The sequence below is a fragment of the Mustela lutreola genome, chromosome 3 (assembly GCF_030435805.1).
Source record: "Mustela lutreola isolate mMusLut2 chromosome 3, mMusLut2.pri, whole genome shotgun sequence".
NCBI lineage: Eukaryota > Metazoa > Chordata > Mammalia > Carnivora > Mustelidae > Mustela > Mustela lutreola.
In genome coordinates, this window is record NC_081292.1 from 98,334,828 (window position 1) to 98,359,261 (window position 24,434).

Here is a 24,434-nt window from a genome sequence, read left to right on the forward strand (position 1 = left end):
AGAAGAGATAAAAACCCTCATCACTCCTGGATTTAGAACGAGTGTAGGTTAATCTATTTGCCAACACAGTTAAGCGTATGTCCTAAAATCTCAGAGTGCTTGTGATGAGATATTAATAGAGGCTATGTCTTTCTCAGCCTCCATCTGAAAGAGTTCAGAGGTTTTGTATCAGCATAGATATCCAATTGGAGAAAAATTTTTTTAAAAAGTTAGCGAAAAAAATCACTTCTCGGCCTTTTGGCTAAGATCAAGTGTAGTATCTGTTCTTATCAGTTTAAAAAAATTAGCAAAAATAACAGGAAACACTCCGGCATTGGAAGCAGTGCAAAACTAAATCATTTCTTAATGAGTTATTGGGTTTCTAATTAATGTAAAACTTAATAGGCAACATTTCTTCCTTGAGTCAATACATATGATGATAAAATGACACAAAATGGGCTCAATGCATGTTTTTTGTTAATGTACATGACAGGCTGAAAGGACACACATATCTCAGCTTATTTTAGGCAACAAGAAAGAATGATGAGCATACTCATAAACCAAGGTCCTATTTACACTTCTATATCAAAGGTACATTATTTTTTCAGTAAGCATTTGCTGGAATTTAAACCATTACCTTTTCATGATCCAAGCCCTCAGTTAAGCTCTCACTTTCTTTGAATGAAATCCGTAATGATGTGAATTGGTTCGGGGTACTGAGTATGAAGTGTGAGTCAGACAAATAAGTTCAAATTGAGGTTTTGTCAAATACTTGCTTTGTAAACTTGAATCACCTCTCTGGACCTCAAGCACCTCATCGCTACAGACCAATGTGAGGACTACACAGGTACTATAGTGTCATACCCTGAATGCATAATTGATTCTCAATAAGTGACAGAAGTAAACAAGATAATAAAATATAAGTCATCACATCACAATGGCAGGCATGGAATGAGCTCATTTCCCACAGAGCACCAAACAGAATCCATGAGTGTCAGCTTCTTCCCTTTTTCTCTTCTTCTGGAAACTGTGCAAACCTCTCATGTATATAGTTTTCACTATGCAAATATGTAGCACATACTTGGCAATGGCACATTAATTTAGTAATAATGGCACATTAATTTAGAGTTTTCTATGTCATTGACTTTCTTGCTGGAATGGACCAATTTGACCTCTATTCCTGGAAGACACAGGCCTCCACTTTTCAAATCCCAAGGAAGTTTTTCAGAACTTTCCATAAAAAGTAGTTTACTTTTTATTTTTTAAAGATTTTATTTATTTTAAAGATTTTATTTATTTATTTATTTGACAGAGAGAGCGAGATCACAAATAGACAGGCAGACAGAGAGACAGGGGGAAGCAGGCTCCCCACTGAGCAGAAAGCCTGATGCAGGGCTCAATCCCAAGACTCTGAGACGATGACCTGAGCTGAAGGCAGAAGCTTAACCCACTGAGTCTCCCAGGCACCCCTATAAAAAGTAGTTTATTATCAACCAGTATATAAGCACAATGGGTATCTGTCATAGATATTTTAGTTTCATTTTTCCCCATTGTATTTGCTGGGAGCAAGAAAAGAATCTCATGTAATAGTTATTCTTGAAGGTTTCTTTCTTTCTTTCTTTCTTTTTCTTTTTTAATGTCTTTTTTAATGTACTGTATAGTACATCATTAGTTTTTGACGTAATGCTCAATGACTCATTACTTATGTATAACACCCAGTACATATCACAACACATAGCCTCCTTAATATCCATCACTCTGTTACCCACTTCCCCCATCCCCTTCCCCTCTGAGACCCTCAGTACATTTCCTGGGATCCACAGTATCTCATGGTTCATCTCCCTCTCTGATTTCTCCCCCTTCAAATGCCCCTCCCTTTCCCTATGGTCCTCTGTGGTATTGCTTATGTTTCACACAAGTGAGACTATATGAAAGCTTCTTACACCAGTTAGACACATTAGGAAGAAGATAGCTCATCTATTTGGGGTATATGGAAAGAGTTCATAAAGGGACTATTTACAAAAGAGTGTGGTCATGGTATAGGAAGAGCATAAAGGGAGCTAGTAATAACAGTCAAGTAAGCCTGACAGGGCAAAGGAAGTAAATGATTCCTGACTCCAAGAGGGGGGTCTGAGGGCAGCTTGCTCTTTATGAAGCAAAGGGAGGAGTGAATAAATGAGAGTGAATACCCCAACTTCACCCATCTGTCATCTTCTGATATCCTGTGCCTCCCACTGACTGAATGAATTAGAAGTAAGAGAGAAGGGAACCCATTCCAAGTGAGGTACAAAGAATATTGACTATAGTAGAATGTCTTGCTATATAAGAAACTAACACAATCAACAGCTTAAAACAATATGTATTTGTTATCTTATACTTTCTGCAAGTCACAGGCCTAAGCATAGGTCAGCTAGATTATCTGGTTCAGGGTCTCATCTGGCTACCATCTAGCTGTCAGCCAGAGCTGGGCTGTTATCAAAGGTTCAACTGAGGAAATATTAACTTCCTTCAGATTGTTGGCTGAATTAATTTCCCTTGGTGTTGTTGGGTGTTAATCAAAGTCTATTCTCAACTACTAGAGTTCTCTCCCATATGACCTTTCACAGGCCTCACACCAAATTCCAACACCAGTAAGAGGGAATTTCTAGCTCCATTCTGTTAAGGTGGAGTCTTAGACAACACAACATACAATGGAAGGAAGAATTCATCACCTTTACCATACTTTTTTGGTTAGAACCAAGCCACAGTTTAAATCTGCATCAAGGAAAGGAAATCACAAAACAGAAAGGACACAGTAAGTGGAAATTATTTGGATCACCAAAGGGTTTGCCCAACCAAGCGAAGAAGAGTAGAAAAGGATGGAGAATGTACCCTGAAGAACAAACACACAATGTTCAACTACTTGATGACTGACTCTTCCAAATGTTAAATCACAGCCATAGATGAGATCTATTTCATGGGGTCTTGAAACTCATGTGGCCTCTACTACTTTGGAACTGACAAACCTGAGGCATAGAGAGATATTAGGTTTTTTTTTTTCAGGATCAGAGAGCTAAAACTATTCCAAACTGTCCTTCCCATCTTACCATATTTCACACTGATTTCCTGTCAAAACTCAAATTAGAAACTAGGCACATGGAATTTCAGCTCATGGTTGTTTCCCATAGTCTACCTCATGATCAAAAAGTTAGATGCTAAGGGGACCTGGGATTCAAAATTATTTGTCAATTCAAAATTAGTTGTCAACAACAATTTAGTTGCCTGCTAAAAATCTCTTAAATCTCACCATTCAACTTCCTGATTGTAGCCAATTCATTCTTCCCCAAAACACACAAACAATAAAATTTTTCCCTCCCCTCAAGCCAGCCAAGGAAGTCTTTGATCTGTGTGTTTATAGTTTTCTCCATATTCCAGTCACACAGTTATAAGCTGTCTTGACAAACTTCTTTGGTAATTTGGGCTTACAAAAGTTTTCATGATTACAAGAATTTTCACGAAACCTATACTGACTTGCTTTACCAGTATATAGTGGGTTGTTGTGGTTTCTTTGTTTTGTTTTGCTTTTGCTTTTGCTTTTTGAGGACTCTTTTTGAGAACTTTTGCTTTTTGAGAAAAGAAAGGGAGACACTCTGCATTACTTATACTCTTACCTTTCCATAATTCTCTGCCAAATTTTCCCTGGCTCTGTTTCCTGGAGAAAGAGCTGCACAGAAATGAAGAAACAGCCATAAATGATGTGGGCTTATAGAGATACAAATGGCCTCAGGCTACATAGAAATGAATCACCAAACTTGGCAGCTCCTTCCTCATTGCTATTCCAACATCCCTTCTGGACAGGTTTTCAAATAAAGTACAGAGAAAAGGAAAAGACATACATTGCATGCATATGTTCCCAGAGGGAACATATGATTGCTTAAGAAAAGAAGTTAGACAGGTAAGGGGTTTGAGATCAACTCGTCATTAGCTTCTAAATTTGTTTTCTATTTCATCTTCCTTCACACTTTTTTCTAATAAAGATTTTTAACTTTTTGGCACATACAGAATGAAGGGGGAAAGGGGAAGTAGCACTATCATATCCCACAGAGAATAGAAGTTCTTCATAGTCTAGATTCTAGGGGTCACAAACATTTTTCTAAATATAAAATGTGCTTAAGCTCTGAGGTGTTTGAAAGAACAAACCCTTAAGGCTGAATTGTCTCAATTGGTTCTAGGGCTCATGGAGTTGGTTCTCTACTTTGATTAGATTTAAATAGATCAATTAATCTATTTCCAGTAGTAAAGAGAACACTAATATCCCACAGTGTGATATAGCAATAGAAATGTACAAAATAAAGTGATGTCATCATGATGATAACATAGGTCATTCCTAACCTCACTCCCATCACAAGAAGAATAAGTAACATCTATTCAAGAACAAAGGAACAGAGGGAATCCTAGAACACAAGAGTAAGGCTGAAGCACCTCTCTGCACCACAGAGACCAAAAAAGACTGTATTAGAAGTGTAAGTGAAGCAGCTAAATGCTTACCCATTGCCTGTACCCAGACCAGTGCAGCACTTTATGTATATACCTTCCCCCAATGGGAAAAGAAAACCCAAAGAGAGAAACCAATCTTCCCCAGAAATATGTTTCACTTTGTGGGAGCACCTCTTCTGATCTTGCATCACAGGTACTACAGGGAAATCTACAATACCCAGACATTAAGAATCTTTCCATAACATAGTAGTGGAACATAGTAGTGCAACAACCAGCATACAGATCCTAAAAGACCAAACATTTTACCTATGGTACCAAACTACTAATCCCAATGAGGGTTAGTTCATGGATAGAATGAAGTCTGGGGCATACTCTGACCAGTGAACTCAGTGAAGTTCAGATTTTTCTGATTTGAATCCTCAGGGAGTTTTTCTGGCTCTAGATCCCAGCTTGCCCATGCCCAGTCAAGGTGCTGAGTCATAGCCACACCCACCATGGATAATGCCTTCCAGCCCCAGAAGGGGGCTAATTAGAAGGGCTGGTTACAACTCCTCGAATCAGTATGGCCCAATGGTGCTTGAGCAATAAGGTTGGAAGGCAGAGTTGAATGTCCCAGAATAAAATCAGTACTGGATATGGAGGCTTTCCATGCTATGCACAGGAAGGGAGAATGAATTTATAGACAAGACCAAGGGTAGTTCCCAGCCCCTCCAAGCAGGAAAGTCCATTTGGGATATTGAGAGTAACCTCAAGTGATCACTCTTCCTCTATTTCAGGCAAGGTGATTGAGATACAGCTCTACCTGCTGTGGAGAGTGTCTTCTAGCCCCATGGCTATAAAGGCTGATGAAAATACTTGAAAGTTGTGTGGACCAGCAGTGTATGAGCTCAGAGAAAAGCCGACCTAGCAGATAGTTTTCTGAGCAAACCCAATGACTCTGGTTAGCCACATAACTTGGAGTGTGGATGGCTTGAATTAAGACAACAAAGAGCTTTACTGGTTTGGGAGGGGTTTGTTGTTGTTGCTGTTGTTGTTTCCCACTGTCTGTGCAGGGAATATATTTTGTAATTCCTATCATTAATGAATATAGCCTTCAGCCTGTATGCCTAGAGAACCTAACCAGAGTACACAGGAAGCTATGTAGCTCATTCAACAGTTCTATGTACAATGGCAATTGAACAGAGATCATAGCCCTTAGCTTTTCCCAGCTACAGAGCAAAATTAGTAGTTTTTTCTAAGAAAGAATTTAGTGGAAGCTCATCCCTTATTTGAGCCCCCAAACAATGAGCTTACAGGACCTGGTGTTTGGACTGCCATCTTGTCATGGCAGGGAAGTTAATTAATATCCCCATTTATTACTAAAAGTAGTACCTAGTCCAGAACACCCAGTAAGGCTAACCAGAGAACTCACACAACCGTGAAGTCCATGCTACAGTCCCGTGTGGTAGGGAACAAAGCCAGCAGTCTGATTCAACTATTCTCAGCCAGTGGAACACTCCTCACCACCATCTTCAGAGCTCAAACAGTTGCCTTACCCCAAAATAGGCCATACTATCAGGCCTCTCATGCCTAAGGAAATTCCCAGCAGACACACACAGAAACCTAAATGAGCTGACCAGTAAACAGCTGTCTCTGCCAAAGAAACCTGGAAAGTCTGGGAAAGGCAAATGTACATATACCAACATATATTCAAATGTACATATACCAACATAAAGGATCAAAAATCACAAAAACGAGGTCATTATGACACCACCAAATGAAACAAACAAAAAAAAATTTCAACTAACTCATGCTAAAGAAATGGAGCTCTATGAACTGTCAGACAAAGAATTCAGAATAATTACCTTTTGGAAGTTAGAGAACTGTGAGGAAACAAGAAAGACAACTAAACAAAATTAGTAAAACAATGTCTGAACAAGAACAGAAGTTTGACAAGGAAATAGAAACTATCAAATAGAATGAAATAGAAATTCTAGATTATAAAATTATAAAAACTGAACAAAAGAATTCAGTAAAGAGTTTCAAAAATAGATTTCACCATGCAAAAGAATTAGTGACCTGAAGGAGTTATCCAGTCAGAAAAACAAAATAAAACAAAACAAAACAAAACAAAACAAAAGAATGAAAAGACAAAGAAAGAAGGAGGAGCAAGATAGCAGAGGAGTAGGAGACCTAAATATTGTCTGCTACCAAGAAATCAGCTAGATAGTTATTAAATCATTCTGAACACCTACAACTTAACAGGAGATTGAAGAAAAGAATAGCTGCAATTCTATGAACAGAAAAGTGACCACTTTCTGGAAGAATGACAAAATGGAAAAATTCACCTAAAAAAATTTCACCTAAAAAAAAAAAAAAAGACCAAGAAAAAAAGAACAAGAACAAAGTAGTGACTGCAAGGGTCATTCAATCAATATGAACATTAGTAAGATGTCAGAACTAGAGTTCAGAATGACAATTATAAAGATACCACCTGGGCTTCAAAAAAGCATAGAATATGCTAGATAATCCCTTATTTCTCTTTCTAGAGAAATAAGAGAACTAAAATCTAACCAAGTTGAAATCAAAAAAGCTATTAATGAGGTGCAATAAAAATTGGAGGCTTTTACTGACGGTATAAATGGGGCAGAAGAGAGAATTAGTTATATAGAAGACCAAATGATGGAGAATAAAGAAGCTAAGAAAAAGAGGGATAAACAACTACCAGATCATGAGGGGGAGAATTCAAGAGATAAGTGATACTATTAGACAAAACAATGTGAGAATAACTGGAATCCCAGAAGAAGAAGAAAAAGAAGAAGGAGGAGGAGGAGGAGGAGGAGGAGAAGAAGAAGAAGGAGAAGGAGAAGGAGAAGGAGAAGGAGAAGGAGAAGAAGAAGAAGAAGAAGAAGAAGAAGAAGAAGAAGAAGAAGAAGAAAGAAGAAGAAAGAAGAAGAAGAAGAAAAAGAAAGAGAGAGAAAGACAGAAGGTACATTGGAGAAAATTATAGCAGAAAACTTCCATAATCTGGGACATGAAAAGGCACCAAAATCTAGGAGGCACAGAGAACCTCCTGAAAATCAATAAAAATAGATCTTCACCCTGTCATCTAAGAGTAAAATTCACTAGTCTCAGAGACGAAGAGAAAATCCTGAAAGCAGCTCAGGACAAGAGGTCTGTGGCATACAATGATAGAAATATTTGATTAGCAGAAAAGCTCTCAACAGAGACCTGGCAGGCCAGAAAGGACTGGCATGATATATTCAGAGCACTAAGTGAGAAAAAAAAAATGCAGCCAATAATACTATATCCAGCCAGGCTGTTATTGAAAATAGGAGAAATAAAAATCTTCCAAGAAAAACAAAAACTAAAAGAATTTGTGAACACCAAACCAACCCTATAGGAAATATTGAAAGAGGTCCTCTAAGCAAAGAGAGAGCCTAAAAGTAAAATAGACCAGAAAGGAACAGAGACAATATACAGTAACAGTCACATTACAGGCAGTACAATGACACTTAATTCGTATCTTACAATAGTTACTGTGAATGTAAATGGGCTAAATGCCTCAATCAAAAAACACAGGGTATCAGAATGGATAAAAAAGCAAGACCCATAGACATTCTGTCTGCAAGAGTCTCATTTTAGACCCAAAAACAAATCCAGATTAAAAGTGAGGGGTGGGAAACAATTTTCCATGCTAATGGACATCAAAAGAAAGCTGTGGTGTCAATCTTTATATTGAACAAATTAGATTTTAAAATGAGTTTGGAACTTTTCCTTCCATTTCTATTTCTTGGAACACTTTCAGGAGAATAGGAATTAGTTCTTCTTTAAATGTTTGGTAGAATTCCCCCGGGAAGCCGTCTGGCCCTGGGCTTTTGTTTGTTTGGAGATTTTTAATGACTGTTTCAATCTCCTTACTGGTTATGGGTCTATTCAGGCTTTCTATTTCTTCCTGGTTCAGTTGTGGTAGTTTATATGTTTCTAGGAATGCCTCCATTTCTTCCAGATTGTCAAATTTATTGGCGTAGAGTTGCTCATAGTATGTTCTTATAATAGTTTGTATTTCTTTGGTGTTAGTTGTGATCTCTCCTCTTTCATTCATGATTTTATTTATTTGGGTCCTTTCTCTTTTCTTTTTGATAAGTCGGGCCAGGGGTTTATCAATTTTATTAATTCTTTCAAAGAACCAGCTTCTAGTTTCGTTGATTTGTTCTATCGTTTTTTTGGTTTCTATTTCATTGATTTCTGCTCTGATCTTTATGATTTCTCTTCTCCTGCTGGACTTAGGGTTTCTTTCTTGTTCTTTCTCCAGCTCCTTTAGGTGTAGGGTTAGGTTGTATACCTGAGACCTTTCTTGTTTCGTGAAAAAGGCTTGTACCGCTATATATATTCCTCTCAGGACTGCCTTTGCTGTGTCCCACAGATTTTGAACCATTGTATTTTCATTATCATTTGTTTCCATGATTTTTTTTCAATTCCTCTTTAATTTCCCGGTTGACCCATTCATTCTTTAGAAGGATGCTGTTTAGTCTCCATCTATTTGGGTTCTTTTCAAACTTCCTTTTGTGGTTGAGTTCTAGCTTTACAGCATTGTGATCTGAAAATATGCAGGGAATGATCCCAATCTTTTGATACTGGTTGAGTCTTGATTTAGGACCAAGGATGTGATCTATTCTGGAGAATGTTCCATATGCACTAGAGAAGAATGTGAATTCTGTTGCTTGGGGATGAAATGTTCTGAATATATCTGTGATGTCCATCTGGTCCAGTGTGTCGTTTAAGGCCTTTATTTTCTTGCTGATCTTTTGCTTGGATGATCTGTCCATTTCAGTGAGGGGAGTGTTAAAGTCCCCTACTATTATTGTATTATTGTTTATGTGTTTCTTTGATTTTGTTATTAATTGGTTTATATAGTTGGCTGCTCCCACGTTGGGGGCATAGATATTTAAAATTGTTAAATCTTCTTGTTGGACAGACACTTTGAGTATGATATAGTGTCCTTCCTCATGTCTTATTATAGTCTTTGGCTTAAAATCTAATTGATCTGATATAAGGATTGCCACTCCTGCTTTCTTCTGATGTCCATTAGCATGGTAAATTCTTTTCCACCCATTCACTTTAAATCTGGAGGTGTCTTCGGGCTTAAAATGAGTTTCTTGGAGGCAACATATAGATGGGTTTTGTTTTTTTTACCCATTCTGATACCCTGTGTCTTTTGACAGGGGCATTTAGCCCATTAACATTTAGGGTAACTATTGAGAGATATGAATTTAGTGCCATTGTATTGCCTGTAAGATGACTGTTACTGTATCTGGTCTCTGTTCCTTTCTAATCTACCACTTGTAGGTTCTCTCTTTGCTTAGAGGACCCCTTTCAAGATTTCCTGTAGAGCTGGTTTGGTGTTTGCAAATTCTTTCAGTTGTTGTTTGTCCTGGAAGCTTTTAATTTCTCCTTCTATTTTCAGTGATAGCCTAGCTGGATATTGTATTCTTGGCTGCATGTTTTTCTCGTGTAGTGCTCTGAAAATATCATGCCAGCTCTTTTTGGCCTGCCAGGTCTCTGTGGATAAGTCAGCTGCCAATCTAATATTTTTACCATTGTATGTTACAGACTTCTTTTCCCATCCTGCTTTCAGGATTTTCTCTTTGTCACTAAGACTTGTAAATTTTACTATTAGGTGACGGGGTGTGGGCCTATTCTTATTGATTTTGAGGGGCGTTCTCTGAACCTCCTGAATTTTGATGCTCGTTCCCTTTGCCATATTGGGGAAATTCTTCCCAATAATTCTCTCCAGTATACCTTCTGCCCCCCTCTCTCTTTCTTCTTCTTCTGAAATCCAATTATTCTAATGTTGTTTCATCTTATGGTGTCACTTATCTATCGAATTCTCCCCTCGTGGTCCAGTAGCTGTTTGTCCCTCTTTTGCTCAGCTTCTTTATTCTCTGTCATTTGGTCTTCTATATCACTAATTCTTTCTTCTGCCTCATTTATCCTAGCAGTGAGAGCCTCCATTTTTGATTGCACCTCATTAATAGCTTTTTTGATTTCAACTTGGTTAGATTTTAGTTCTTTGATTTCTCCAGAAAGGGCTTTTATATCTCTCGAGAGGGTTTCTCTAATATCTTCCATGCCTTTTTCGAGCCCGGCTAGAACCTTCAGAATTGTCATTCTGAACTCAGATCTGACATATTACCAATGTCTTTATTGATTAGGTCCCTAGCCTTCGGTACTGCCTCTTGTTCTTTTTTTTGTGTTGAATTTTTCAGTCTTGTCATTTTGTCCAGATAAGAGTATATGAAGGAGCAAGTAAAATACTAAAAGGGTGGCAACAACCCCAGGAAAATATGCTTTAACCAAATTAGAAGAGATCCCAAATCGTGAGGGGGGAGAAAGGGGATAAAAAGAGATTCAAAAAGGAAGAAAGAAAAAAAAAAAGAAAAAAGAAAAAAAAAAGAAAAGAAAAGAATTAAAAAAAAGAAAACAAATAAGAAAAATATAAAAAAGAAAAAATATATATATTGGATAAACTAGTTAAAAACCATTAAAAAAGGGGCGCCTGGGTGGCTCAGTGGGTTAAAGCCTCTGCTTTCGGCTCAGGTCATGATCCTAGGGTCCTGGGATCGAGCCCCGCATCGGGCTCTCTGCTCGGTGGGGAGCCTGCTTCCTCCTATCTCTCTGCCTGCCTCTCTGCCTACTTGTGATCTCTCTCTGTCGAATAAATAAAAATCTTAAAAAAAAAAAAAAAAAATACCATTAAAAAAGAAAAAGGTAAAAGTTAAAAAAAAATTTTAGCAGAAGGCGAGAAAAAAAACAAAAAATGAAAAAGAAAAAAATTAAATTAACTGCAAGACTGAAAAAAAATCACAGGGAAAAAGCCATGAGTTCCGTGCTTTGCTTTCTCCTCCTCTGGAATTCTGCTGCTCTCCTTGCTATTGTACCGCACTCCTGGGTAGGTAAACTTGGCCTCGGCTGAATTTCTTGTTGATCATCTGGGTGAGGGGCCTGTTGTAGTGATTCTCAAGTGTCTTTGCCCCAGGCAGAATTGCACCACCCTTACCAGGGGCCGGGGTGAGTAATCCGCTTGTGTTTGCTTTCAGGAGCTTTTGTTCCCTGAGCACTTTCTGTAGAGTTCCGGAGGACGGGAATACAAATGGCGGCCTCCTGGTCTGTGGCCCAGAGGAGCCGAGAGCCCAGGGCCCCACTCCTCAGTGCGCCCTCAGAGAACAGCGCCCAGTTACTCCCGTCTGCCTGATCTCCTGCCACGCTCCGAGCTCACCGAACCTGCGACCGGTTCAAGGTAACACGGAGCTGTGAGCTTACTGTTGGCTCTGTCTCTGTAGCTGGCTTTCCCGTTCCAATACCCGCAAGCTCTGCGACACTCAGACACCCCCGATCCTTCTGTGACCCTGCGGGACCTGAGGCCACGCTGACCCCGCGTGGGCTTCGCCCCGGTTTAGCCTCTGGAGCGATGTCCCTTAGCGGAACAGACTTTTAAAAGTCCTGATTTTGTGCTCAGTTGCTCCGCCACTTGCTGGGAGCCGGCCCCTCCCGCCCGGGGCCTATCTTCCTGTCGCTTTGGATTCACTTCTCCGCTGGTCCTACCTTTCAGAAAGTGGTTGTTTTTCTGTTTCCAGAATTGCTGTTATTCTTCTCTTCGATCTTCCCATGGATTTTCAGGTGTTTGCAATCTTTAGATAAGCTATCTAGCTGATCTCTGGCTAGCTGAAGTAGTCTCAGCCTGCTACTTCTCTGCCATCTTGACTCCTCCTCTCAACAAATTAGATTTTAAACCAAAGATTATAATAAAAGAGGAGGAAGAACACTATATCATACCTAAAGGGTCTGTCCAATAAGAAAATCATACAATTTTAAATAACTATGCCCCTAACATAGAAGCAGCCAATTGTATAAGCCAATGGAATATTATACAGCCATAAAAAAGCCTTGCCATTTGCAACAATGTGGATGGAACTAGGGGGTATTATGATAAGCAAAATAAGTCAATCATAGAAAGACAATTATCATATGATCTCTCTGATATGAGGAATTTGAGAGGCAGGGCAGGGGGTCATGGGGGGTAATGAGGGAAAAAAATGCAACAAGATGGGACCAGGGAAGGTGACAAACCCTAAGAGACTCTTAGCCTCAGGAAACAAATGAGGGTTACTTGGAGGTGGGGGGGGAGTGGAGAAGGATAAGGTGGCTCTGTTATGTACTTTAGAGAGGGTATGTGCTATGGTGAGTGCTGTGAATTGTGTAAGACTAATGATTCATAGGCCTGTACCCTTGCAGCAATAATACATTATATGTTAATAAAAAAAATTTATAAAAATTAAAAAGAAAAAATAAGAACAAAATAACAAAAGAAACACATTGATAACAATAGTAATAGTAACAGTAATAGTAGCAGACTTTAGCACTTCCCTCACTGATTTGGACAGATCATCTAAGCAAAAGATCAACAAAGAAATAAAGGCTTTAAAGGACACACTAGACCAGGAGGACATCACAGATATATATAGAACATTCCATCCCAAAGCAACAGAATACACATTTTTCTCTAGTCCACATAGCACATTCTTCAGTAGAGATCACCTCCTGGATTACAAATCACTCCAACAGGTACCCAAAGATTGGGATCATTCCCTGCATATTTTCAGAACACAAGGCTTTGAAACCAGAACTTAATCACAAGAAGAAAGTTGGAAAGAACTCAAATACATGGTGGCTAAAGAGCATCCAACTAATGAATGAATGGGCTAACCAGGAAATTAAAGAATTTTTTAAAATCATGAAAACAAATGAAAATGAAAACACAACAGTGTGAAATCTTTGAGATGAAGCAAAGGCAGTCCTAAGAAGAAAGTATATAGCAATATAAGCCATTCTAAAGAAACAAGAGGTGTCTCAAATACACAAACTAATCCTAACCTAAAGGAGCTGAAGAAATAACAGCAAAAAAAGCCTAAATCCAGCATGATACCAGAAATAATAAAGATCAGAGCAGAAATCAATGAAATAGAAATCAAAAGAACAGTAGAACAGATCAACAAAACTAGGAGCTGATTCTTTGAAGTAATTAATATTGATTAAACTCTGGACATACTTATCAAAAAGAAAAGAGAAAGGATGAAAATTAATAAAATAAAGAGTAAAAAGGGAGAGATCACAACCAACACCAAAGAAATACAAACAATTATAAGGACATATTATGTGAAACAATATGCCAGCAAGTTAGACAATCTGGAAGAAATGGATGCCTTCATAGAGATGTAGAAACTATCACAAATGAACCAGGAAGAAATAGAAAACCTGAACAGACAAATAACCAGTAAGGAAATTGAAGCAATAATCAAAAATCTCCCAATAAACAGGATTGCAGGGCTAAATGGCATCCCAGGGAAATTCTACCAAACATTTAAAGAAGAATTAATACTCATTCTCCGAAACTGTTAAAAAAAATAGAAATGGAAGGAAAATGCCAAAGCTCATTTTATAGGTCAGAATTGCCTTGATTCCAAAACCAAATAAAGACCCCACAAATAAGAGATTTATAGGTCAATATCCTTGATGAATATGGATGCAAAAATTCTCACCAAAATACTAGCCAATAAGATTCGACAGTACATCAAAAGGATTATTCATCACAACCTCATGGGATTTATTCCTGGGCTGCAAGGTTGTTTTAACATCCCCAAATTAGTAAATGTGATATAATACATTAATAAAAGAAAGAGCAAGAATCATATGATCCTTTTAATAGATTCAGAAAAATCATTTGACAAAGTATAGCATCCTTCAATAATCAAAACTCTTCACAGTGTAGGAATAGAGGGTACATACCTCAATATCATCAGGGCCATCTATGAAAAACCTACAGCAAATATTCTCAATAGGTATAAACTGAGATCTTTTCCCCTAAGGTCAGAAACATGGAAGGACTGTCCACTATCACCCCTGGTATTCAACATAATACCAGAAGTCCTAGCCTCAGCAATCAGACAACAAATAGAAATAAAAGGCATCTGAATCCACAAAAAAAGAAGTCAAACTCTCACTCTTTGCAGAAGATATGATACTTTATGTGGAAAACCCTAAAGACGCCACCCAAAACTGCTAGAACCCATACAAGGAATTCAGTAAAGTATCAGGATATAAAATCAATGCACACAAATCAGTTGCATTTCTATACACCAACAAGAAAGAAAGAGAAATCAACGAGTCAATCCCATTTACAACTGCACCCAAAACCATAAGATACTGAGGAATAAATCTAACCAAAGAAGCAAAGAATCTGTACTCAGGAAGCTACACAATCCTCATGGAAGTAACTGAGAAAGACACAAAGAAATGGAAAAACGTTTCATGCTCATCGGTTGGAAAAACAAATATTGTGAAAATGCCTATGCCACCTAGAGCAATCTACACTTTTAATGCCATCTCTATTGAAATATCATCAACTTTTTTCAAAGAAATGGAACATACAATCCTAAAATTTGTATGGAAAGAGAAAAGACCCTGAATAGCCTGAAGAATGTTGAAAAAGAAAGCCAAAGCTGGTGGCCTCACAATTCCAGACTCCAAGCTCTATTACAAAGCTTTAATCATCAAGACAGTATGGTACTGGCACAAAAACAGACACACAGATAAATGGAATGGAATGGAATGGAGAGCCCAGAAATTGAGCCTCAACTCTATGGTCAATAAGTCTTCCTCAAAGCAGGAAAGAATGTCTAATGGAAAGAAGATAGCCTCTTCCACAAATGGTGTTAGGAAAACTGGCCAGCCATATTCAGAAGCATGAAACTGGACCATTTCCTTACACCACACACAAAAATAGACTTCAAATGGATAAAAAACCCAAGTCTTAAGAAGGAATCCATCAAAATCCTTGAGGAAAACACAGGCAGCAACTTCTTTGACCTCAGCCACAGAAATTTCTTCCCAGAAACATCGCCAAAGGCAAGGGAAGCAAGGGCAAAAGTGAACTATTGGCACTTCATCGAGATAAAAACTTTGGCACAGCAAAGGAAACAGTCAACAAAACCAAAAGAGAACTGACAGAATGGGAGAAGATACTTGCAAACAACATATCAGATAAAGGGCTAGTATCAATGAAAGAACTAATCAACCTCCACACCCAAAGAACAAATAATCCCATCAAGAAATGGGCAGAAGACATGAACAGACATTTCTGCAAAGAAGACATTCAAATGGCCAGCATGCACATGAAAAAGTGCTCCACATCACTCAGCATCAGAGAAATACAATTACCACATGAAATGCATATACTCATATTTAGAATAAAAACAAATAAACAGAAAGCAGAATCGGACCCATATCAGAGAACAAACCAATGGTTGCTTGAGGAAAGGCGGGTAGCAGGATTGGGAAAATGGGCAAATGAGAGTAAGAGGTATAGGTTTCTAGTTTGGGAATGAAAAATCACAGGAATGAAAAGAACACATAATTAATGATGTCATATGATATTTTATAGTGATAGATGGTAGCTACACCTGTGGTGAGTGAGCATAACTTATAGGGATGTTGAATCACTATGTGGTATACCTGAAACTAATATAACATAGTGTCAAATATACCCAGAAAAAAACAAAAACAAAAACAAACAAACAAACAAAAACTTACATAAAAGGAATATAGGGGAAATGCTGCAAGGAACATAGATCAGGCCAAATTTGCATATATGAGCCCACTAAGCACAGATTCTAGATTTATGTTGCAGTTTGGGAGGTTAGAAAATATTTAATCATTTGATTGGTGGATGGAATCATGGACCAAAAGTTGATCTTTTGTATGAACTTCTTTAGATGAAGTTGAAGTGGCAAATGGTAAAGAAAAAGGTAAAAGGCAAAGAAAAAGATTCAAAGTATTGGATAGTGGTATGGTAGAATGAATAAATGAATCTTATCATTTAAGACATGTTCACTCACTCCAAAGGGATCCAGAGGACACATCTTTCACCATGACTGTTAGAAATATATATTTGTGAGGGGAGTCCTAGAATCTTTGAAGGGTTCTGTGGTTGTTCTCGACAATAGGCTAGAAATTACAGTGAGAATTGCTGCTATTGGATCGAGAAACTTAGGCATAGTAGAGTAATTGGATCCCAGGGTGGCAGGGGTCAAGTGAAGGCACTTAAAGAAAATGTAGGCACAGTTACTATAATGGATAGCACAGTTAAAATAGTATTCAGAATTGTCTGATTCACAGAGACTTATGGCATTGACTAGATGTCTTCAGAAGTAAAATTATGGCAGTCTAGTAAATTCTTACTTAATCTATGTAAATAGAAGTGTTCTAGGTCAAGTGAACAGAAGTCTAACTTGAATTATAAAAGCAGAGTTAACAACCCTCAATATATTCCCAGAAGAGTGACAATCTGAAGATCCAGAACCCCCTAAATAAAGGAGGAATGGCTCCTTAAGGGAGGATCTAGAGACACTGCCAGAAATTCATACTTTTAGTCTTCTGGCCTTTCCCCAATGGATTACAAACTTTTCAGGTATTACAGGGCACTGGCACTGTACTGACATTAAATTTAGGGGGCTAAAAATGTTACTGTAGTCCACCAGTCAGAATATGGGTTTTTGGAGGTCACATGATCAATGAATTTTTAACTCAGGTCCATTTCACATGATCCAAAGTTTCCTCAAACCCATCCTGTGGTTATTTCCACAATTCCAGAATATATGATTTGACTTGATACTCAGCAATTGGATAATTCCTGTTTTGGTTCTATAAGCTGTGGAGTGAGGGCTATTACAATTTTAAAAGAAGGAGGAGGAGGAGGAGGAGAAACTGCTAGAACTTGTCTCTGCCTAAGAGAATAATAAACCAAAAAGAATACTGCATTTCTGGAGGGATTCGGAGATTAGTTGCCACCATCAAGGATTTAAAGGATGCAGGAATGTTAATTCCAACCACATTCCCATTCAGCTCACCTGTGTGACCCATGCAGAAAACAAATAGGTTTTAGAGAATGAAAGTGGATTATCATAAACTTAACCAGGTGGTGACTCAATCACAGCTGCTAAATCAGGTGTGTCCCTTGTTTGAGCAAATTAACACATCCCCTGGTAGCTTGTATGCAGCTATTGCTCCTAACAGTTGTTTTTTGTTGTTGTTGTTTTGTTTTGTTTTGTTTTCTCCATACCTGTTAGTATAGACCACCAGAAGTATTTGCTTTTGGCTGATATATATCAGTGGGTTATATGCATGGGGGATGATTCCCAACATGTATCTTGGGAAGGTGGAGATAAAGGAAGTTTCCAAAGGAATTTTTATATGTTATATCTTAAAGTAGACTTACAGGATCTTGGGGGTCCAGATAAGATTGCCTTTTGCCCTTAGCAAAATATTAATATTGAGGCACCTGAGTTCATAGAGGAATGCTGCTCTGCCTGTTTCAAGGACTTGTGAATGGGCTATAAGTAGTAAAGAAAACTAATTTTTATTTTGCCTTTGTTTCCCACATCCATTATATAAAATACCAGAAATGAACATAGCTCTCCCAACAAAATAAAATCAAGAAACTTCCTTTCATGGTCTGGTATATATGAAAGTGGAATTGCTATTATGGAAATTTAAATTTTATCTAGTTTTATCTATTAAATTTTATCTGTTTAAAATTTAAATTTTATCTACTAATTCACATTAGAAATTGAGAATTTTGTCTTTGCACACCAGTGATGCCAACCTATGTTTCCATACAATAATTGAACCTTTATTTTTTCCAATTAAAAATGTTAAATTAATCCATGCATATGTCAAAAAAAAAAATCAAGTGTGTAATGGAATTTAGTGTGTTCCTATTAAGATGATTTCCTATCCCTCATCCCAATTTCCCTATTCTCTTCCATAAAAGTGATCACCATAACCAAATTTTTATGTTCTTCCAAAGATAGATACTAGATTCTCTCTTTCTCTCTCACTCTTTTCCTTTTCCCACATTACCATTTTCATGGCATTCTCATTTATCTGCATTTTGATTTTATTATATTTATCAGGACATTGATACATAAAAGTTCACTTTATTCTTTTTAATATTTGCATGATATTCTGTTATAAGAATATCTTATTTCGGCACCTGGGTGGCTCAGTCCATTAAGCACCTGCCTTAGGTCAGGTCATGATCCCAGGGTCCTGGGATCAAGCCCCAAGTTGGACTCCCTGCTCAGGGGCAAGCCTACTTCTGTCCCTCCTCTGCTGCTCCCCATGCTTATGCACTTTCTCTCTCTCTTTCTCAAATAAATAAAATCATTTTAAAAATAATATCTTATTTATTTTTGTTTCCAATTTTTTGATACTAAACATTGTTTAAATTAATATTGTATACATATATTTTCTCACATGTGTCCCTGTAGGAAAATTCTTAGAACTAACAATATAGAATATAAATATTATATTTTTTTCCAAAATGGGTTATAAGAATTTTTGTTCTTACTAAAAGTTTAAAGAATATACATTTTCCTACACTCTCATTATTATAATAAGCAATTATTTTTTAAGCAATTAAATAGAAGAAAATGTTATCTCAACAAATGAATTCATTAAAGTCTCAAGATACAAAGTCAACATATAGAAATCTGTTACATTTCTGTGTACTAACAATGAAGCAGCAGAAAGACAAATTGAGAAAACAATCTCATTTACAATTGGACCAAAAATAATAAAGTATCCAGAAATAAACTTAACCAAAGTGGTTAAAACATCTGTACTCTGAAAACTATAAAACATTGATGAAATAAATTTTAAAAAGACACAAAAAAGTGGAAAGATATTCCCAATGAGGGAGCAGGAGGCTGACTGAGGACAAAGCAAAAGCTGGCACCTTTCACCCCCTCTCCATCTGCTCCCCTTGGGAATATGTGTAGCATTCCTCAGACACCCCTGGCCTTCATAAAGGAGAAACAAATATTTAACTTGCAGAGATCACAATCCTGCAAGACAGGAATCTCCCAACTATCTTGATGTTAATGATTTGCTAAAAGACAACATTGATCAAGCCAGGAGACCTCTGGTATCCTGGGACCTTGTAGGCCCTCTTTAGCATATGAAAACTCCATTGAAATCTCCCTTTCCCTCACCTTCCCCCAACCACAGGGTACAAAACCTGCCATCCCTCACACCCCCAGGCAGCAGCTCTTTCTGCCCACAGGTCCTGTCCCAGTGCTTTAATAAACACCATTTTGCACCAAAGATGTTTCAAGAATTCTTTCTTGGTCATCGGCTCCAGACCTCAGCCCACCAAACCTCACCTAGGTTCTAGAACTTCTTCATTCCTGCTCATGCACTGGAATAACAAATATTATTAAAATGTCTATATTACCCAAAGCAATATACAGATTTAATGCAATCCTTTCCAAAACACCACCAGCATTTTTCACAGAACTGGAACAATCTTAAAACTTGTATGGAATCACAAAAGGCCCTGATAGCTGAAGCATTCTTGAAAAAGCAAAGAAAAGCTGGAAGCATCACAATTCCAGACTTCAAATTATACTACAAGTCTGTAGTAATCAAAATATTATGGTACTGGCACAAAAAGAGACACATAGATCAATGGAGTTGAATAGAAAACCCAGAAATGAACCCACAATTATATGGTCAATTAATCTTCGACAATTCAGGGAAGAATACCCAATGGGAAAAAGGCATCTCTTCAACAAAACAGTGTTGGAAAAACTGGACAGCTACATGCAAAAGAATGAAAATATCATTTTCCTACACCATACACAAAAACAAATCCAAAATGGACTAAAGACCTAAACATGATACCTAAAACCACAAATATCCTAGAACAGAGCACAGGAAGTAATTTCTCTGACATTAGCTATGGGAACATTTTTTCTAGATGTGTCCCCAGAGGCAAAGGAAATTAAGAGCAAAAATAAACCATTAAGACTACATCAAAACAAAAAGCTTCTGCAGAACAAAGGAGCAATCCACAAAACTAAAATACAACCTACTAAATGGGAGAAGGTATTCGCAAATTACATAATCAATAAGGAACTTCTATAATATAAGGAATTTCCATAACTCAACATCAACAACAACAAAAAAAGTCAATTAAAAATGGAGCAGAACACATAAACAGACATTTCTCCAAAGAAGACATACAGATGATGAACAGACACATGAAAAGATGCTCAATATCATTGACCATCTGGGAAATGAAAATCAAAGCTACAATGAGATAGCACCTTATATCTGTCCTAATAGCTAAATTAAACACACACACACACACACACACACACAAACAAAACAACAACAACAAAACAAGAAAAAAGTGTTGGTGAGGATGTAGAGAGAAAAGGAAATTTTGTGCAGTGTTGATGGGATTGCAAACTGATGCAGCCACTGTGGAAAACAATATTGAAGTTAAAAATAGAACTACTCTATGATCCAGTAATTACACTATTGGATATTTATCCAAAAAACATTAATTCAAAGATATATGTTTATAGCAGTATTATCTACAATAAACGAATTATGAAAGTGGCTCTAGGGACCATTGATAGATGAATGATTAAGGAAGTAGTATATATACACAATAGAATATTCTTCAACAATATAAAGAATGAAATCTTGCCATTTGCAATGACATAGTTGGAACTAGAGAGTATAATGCCAAGTGTAATAAGTCAGTCTGGAAAGAACAAATACCATTTGATTTCACTCATATGTGGAATTTAAGAAACAAAGGAGGAATGGGGAAAAAAGGGAAGTAAAGAAGCAGGCTCTTAACTATTGAGAACAAACTGATGGTCACTAAGGGGAAGGTGTGGGAGATGGGTAAAATAGGTGATGGGGATTAAGGAGTTTGTTTGTCATAATGAGCACTGGGTAATGTATGGAATTGTTAAATCATTAAATTGTACACTTGAAACTAATATAACACTGCATGTTAACTATACTGGAATTGAAATTAAATAAAATAATTAAATTAAATTAAATTATAATAGCTAAACAAAATTGGTAAATCTTCAGCTAGACTAACCAAATTAAAAAAGAGAGAGAAGTCAAATCAATAAAACCACAACTAAAACAGGAGTCATTACAGAAATATAAAAGGTAGAGACTATTAAGAAAAAATATATATGGAAATAAGCTGGAAAATCTAAAAGAAATGAATACATTCATAAAGATATAGACAATCAAAATTCAATAAAGAAGAAATAAAAAATCTTAACAGACCAATAGGAATAAGAAGATTGAATCAGTAATTATATAAACATATACACACATATAATATACACACATATAATTAGAAAAGAAGAGAAAGAAAGAAAGAAAGAAAGAAACAAAGATTATTTTACTGACCAATTGTAACAAACATTTAAAGAATTGACACCAATTTTTAAACTACTGAGCCACCCAGGCGCCCCAAGAATTGACACCAATTTTTTTAGCAAATGCTTCCAAAAAAATTGAAGAGGATAAAACAATCTTAAACTCATTTTACAAGGCCAGCATTATACTGATCCCAAAAACAGATAAGAAAAAAAGAAAAGAAAAGTACAAGCTAATTTATATTTTTTATGAATATAGATGCAGATCAATATGTGTGTGTGTATATATATGTATATATATATATATATATATATGCAGATTTTGTCTTTTTTTCTATATTTTTATGAATGATTCTCAACAAAATACCAGCAAATTGAATTTAACATCACATTAAAACAATTATGCCCCAAGATCATCCCTGGTATGCAAAGATGGTTCAACATTTACAAATAATATATGTGATACACCATGTTGATAGAATGAAATATAAAAACTATGTAATATTTTCCATAGCTACAGAAAATGCATTAACAAATTCAACATCATTTTATAATAAAAATTCTCAATAAATTGGTTATGAAGAAAATGTGTTTTAATATAATGAAAGCCATCTATATGACAAACCCATACCTAACAATAAATCCCATAATGAGCAGTTGAAAGCCTATGCTCTAAGATCAGAAACAATGTAATATGCTCCCTCTCACCACTATTATTCAGCATAGTACTGGAAGTCCTACCCATAGCAACCAAGCAAGAAAAAAAAAAGATTAAAAGCTCTTCAAATTGGAAAGGAAGAAGTAAAATTATCTCTGCTAAAGACATGATCTTATAGATAGAAAACCCCAAAGACTCCACTAAAAGAAAAATAAAGAAAATATCTGTTAGGAGGTGGCAGTTCAAGATGGCAGTAAAGAAAGACCCTGATTTTACCTACTCCCACAGACACATCAAATCTACAGCTTCCTATAGAAAAGGCCTGTCTGAAAAAGAAGACTAGCTGAACTCAACTCCTGAGGTCCTCCACAGTAGCCCACCTTTGGTGCATTAACCCACAAGCAGATGGGATCTCACAAACACAGTGTGGTTTTCCGAGGAACACAGGGTTCCCATCAGGCACCCCAACCTTCGGACTTGCATTAGAAACCTGAGCTCTGGCTTGGAAAGTAACAGGGCTTATGTCTAAGAGACATAAAGGGCTGTAGGAAACTGAGAATCCACTCTTAAAGAACCCATGCACAGACCCCAAAATTCAGCACAAAAAGAGTAGGTGGCAAAGTGCTTAAGTCCAATGCAACAAAAAGCATTTGCCAGAGGGGCTGGGGTAAGAAATCTCTCTGGAGATGAAGGAATTTCCAGGGATCATTTTTTACACTCTCCCTAATCTTGCTTGTGTTGCTTGCCCCACCCCTGAATTTCCTGTGAAGAGTCACCCACCAAACCCAGCAGAAGACTGCCCCAGCCTAGTGCTTTCTGGCAGTCCCATCACACCAAATCTTGCTGGCAGATGTTATGCAATTCATCACTCCCCTATATCTGTGTCCTGACCCAAAGCAACCCATGGCCCACTAAAACTCAGTAGGTACATGTAGTCTACACAGGAGATATTCTTTGAGAACCTGGCACTGGTGGCCAGGAGTTTGTGTTTCTGGGCCCCATGGGACTATAACAATTGAAGAGAGAGTTCTTAACAAGCTAGCATCCCATAGCATTGCAGAGAGAGCAGACTGAAACAAAACCCCACTCTTTCCCCTCCTCAGATTTTTTAATTAATTAGTTAATTAATTAATGTTTGAAGTGTAATTAACATACAGTGGTATATTAGTTTTGGGTATACAATATAATGATTGAACAATTCTATACATAACTCAGTGCTCATCATGATAATAGTGCTCTTAATTCTTTTTTCTATTTTACAAATTTCCCCATTCCCCTCATCTTTGGTAACTAACAGTTTGTTCTCTGTATTTAACAGTCTGGTTTTTAGTTTGTCCTTTATTTTTTCCTTTGTTTCTTTATTTATTTTTTACATGTTAAAATTTCACAAATGACTGAAATTTTGTGACATTTGTCTCTGTCTGACTTATTTTCTTAGCATTTTACCTTCTAGGTCCATCTAATTTGTTGAAAATGGCAAGATTTCAGTCATTTTTATGGCCAAGTAATATTCCAAATACCTTGAAATAAATGAAAATGAAAAATTAATATTCCAAAATCCATGGAGTACAGCAAGACCACTTCTAAGAAGGAATTTTATAGTGATACATGCAAACCTCAATAAACAAAGAAATTATAAAATAAACAATATAAATTTAATATAAATTTACACCTAAATGAACGAGAAAAAGAGGGACACATAAAGCCAAAATTTACTAAAAAAGGAACAAACTATAAGATTAGAGTAGAAATAAATGAAATAGAGTCTAAAAGACAGTAGAAAAGAACAATGAAAATAAGAGCTGGTTCTTTGAAGATTTAAACAAAATCAATAAACCTTTAGGTAGATAAAGGGAAAAAAAGATTGAGGGCTCAACTAAATAAAATTAGAAATGATCAGGGAAAGTTACAACTTGTGTTCTGTATTTCTGTAAAGAAATACAATCACAAAACAATACTATAAACAATTATACAACAACAATTTGGACAACCTAGTGAACATGCATAAATTTCTTGAAAATACAATC

At 36.8% G+C, this 24,434-nt stretch overlaps 1 non-coding gene across 1 annotated transcript; it reads left to right on the forward strand.

The window, feature by feature from the left end:
* Positions 1–221: 221 nt before the first annotated feature.
* Positions 222–419, forward strand: LOC131828234 (U2 spliceosomal RNA). Its single transcript, XR_009352300.1, has one exon. It is a non-coding gene; the product is annotated as a U2 spliceosomal RNA (small nuclear RNA).
* The last annotated feature ends 24,015 nt before the right edge of the window (positions 420–24,434 follow it).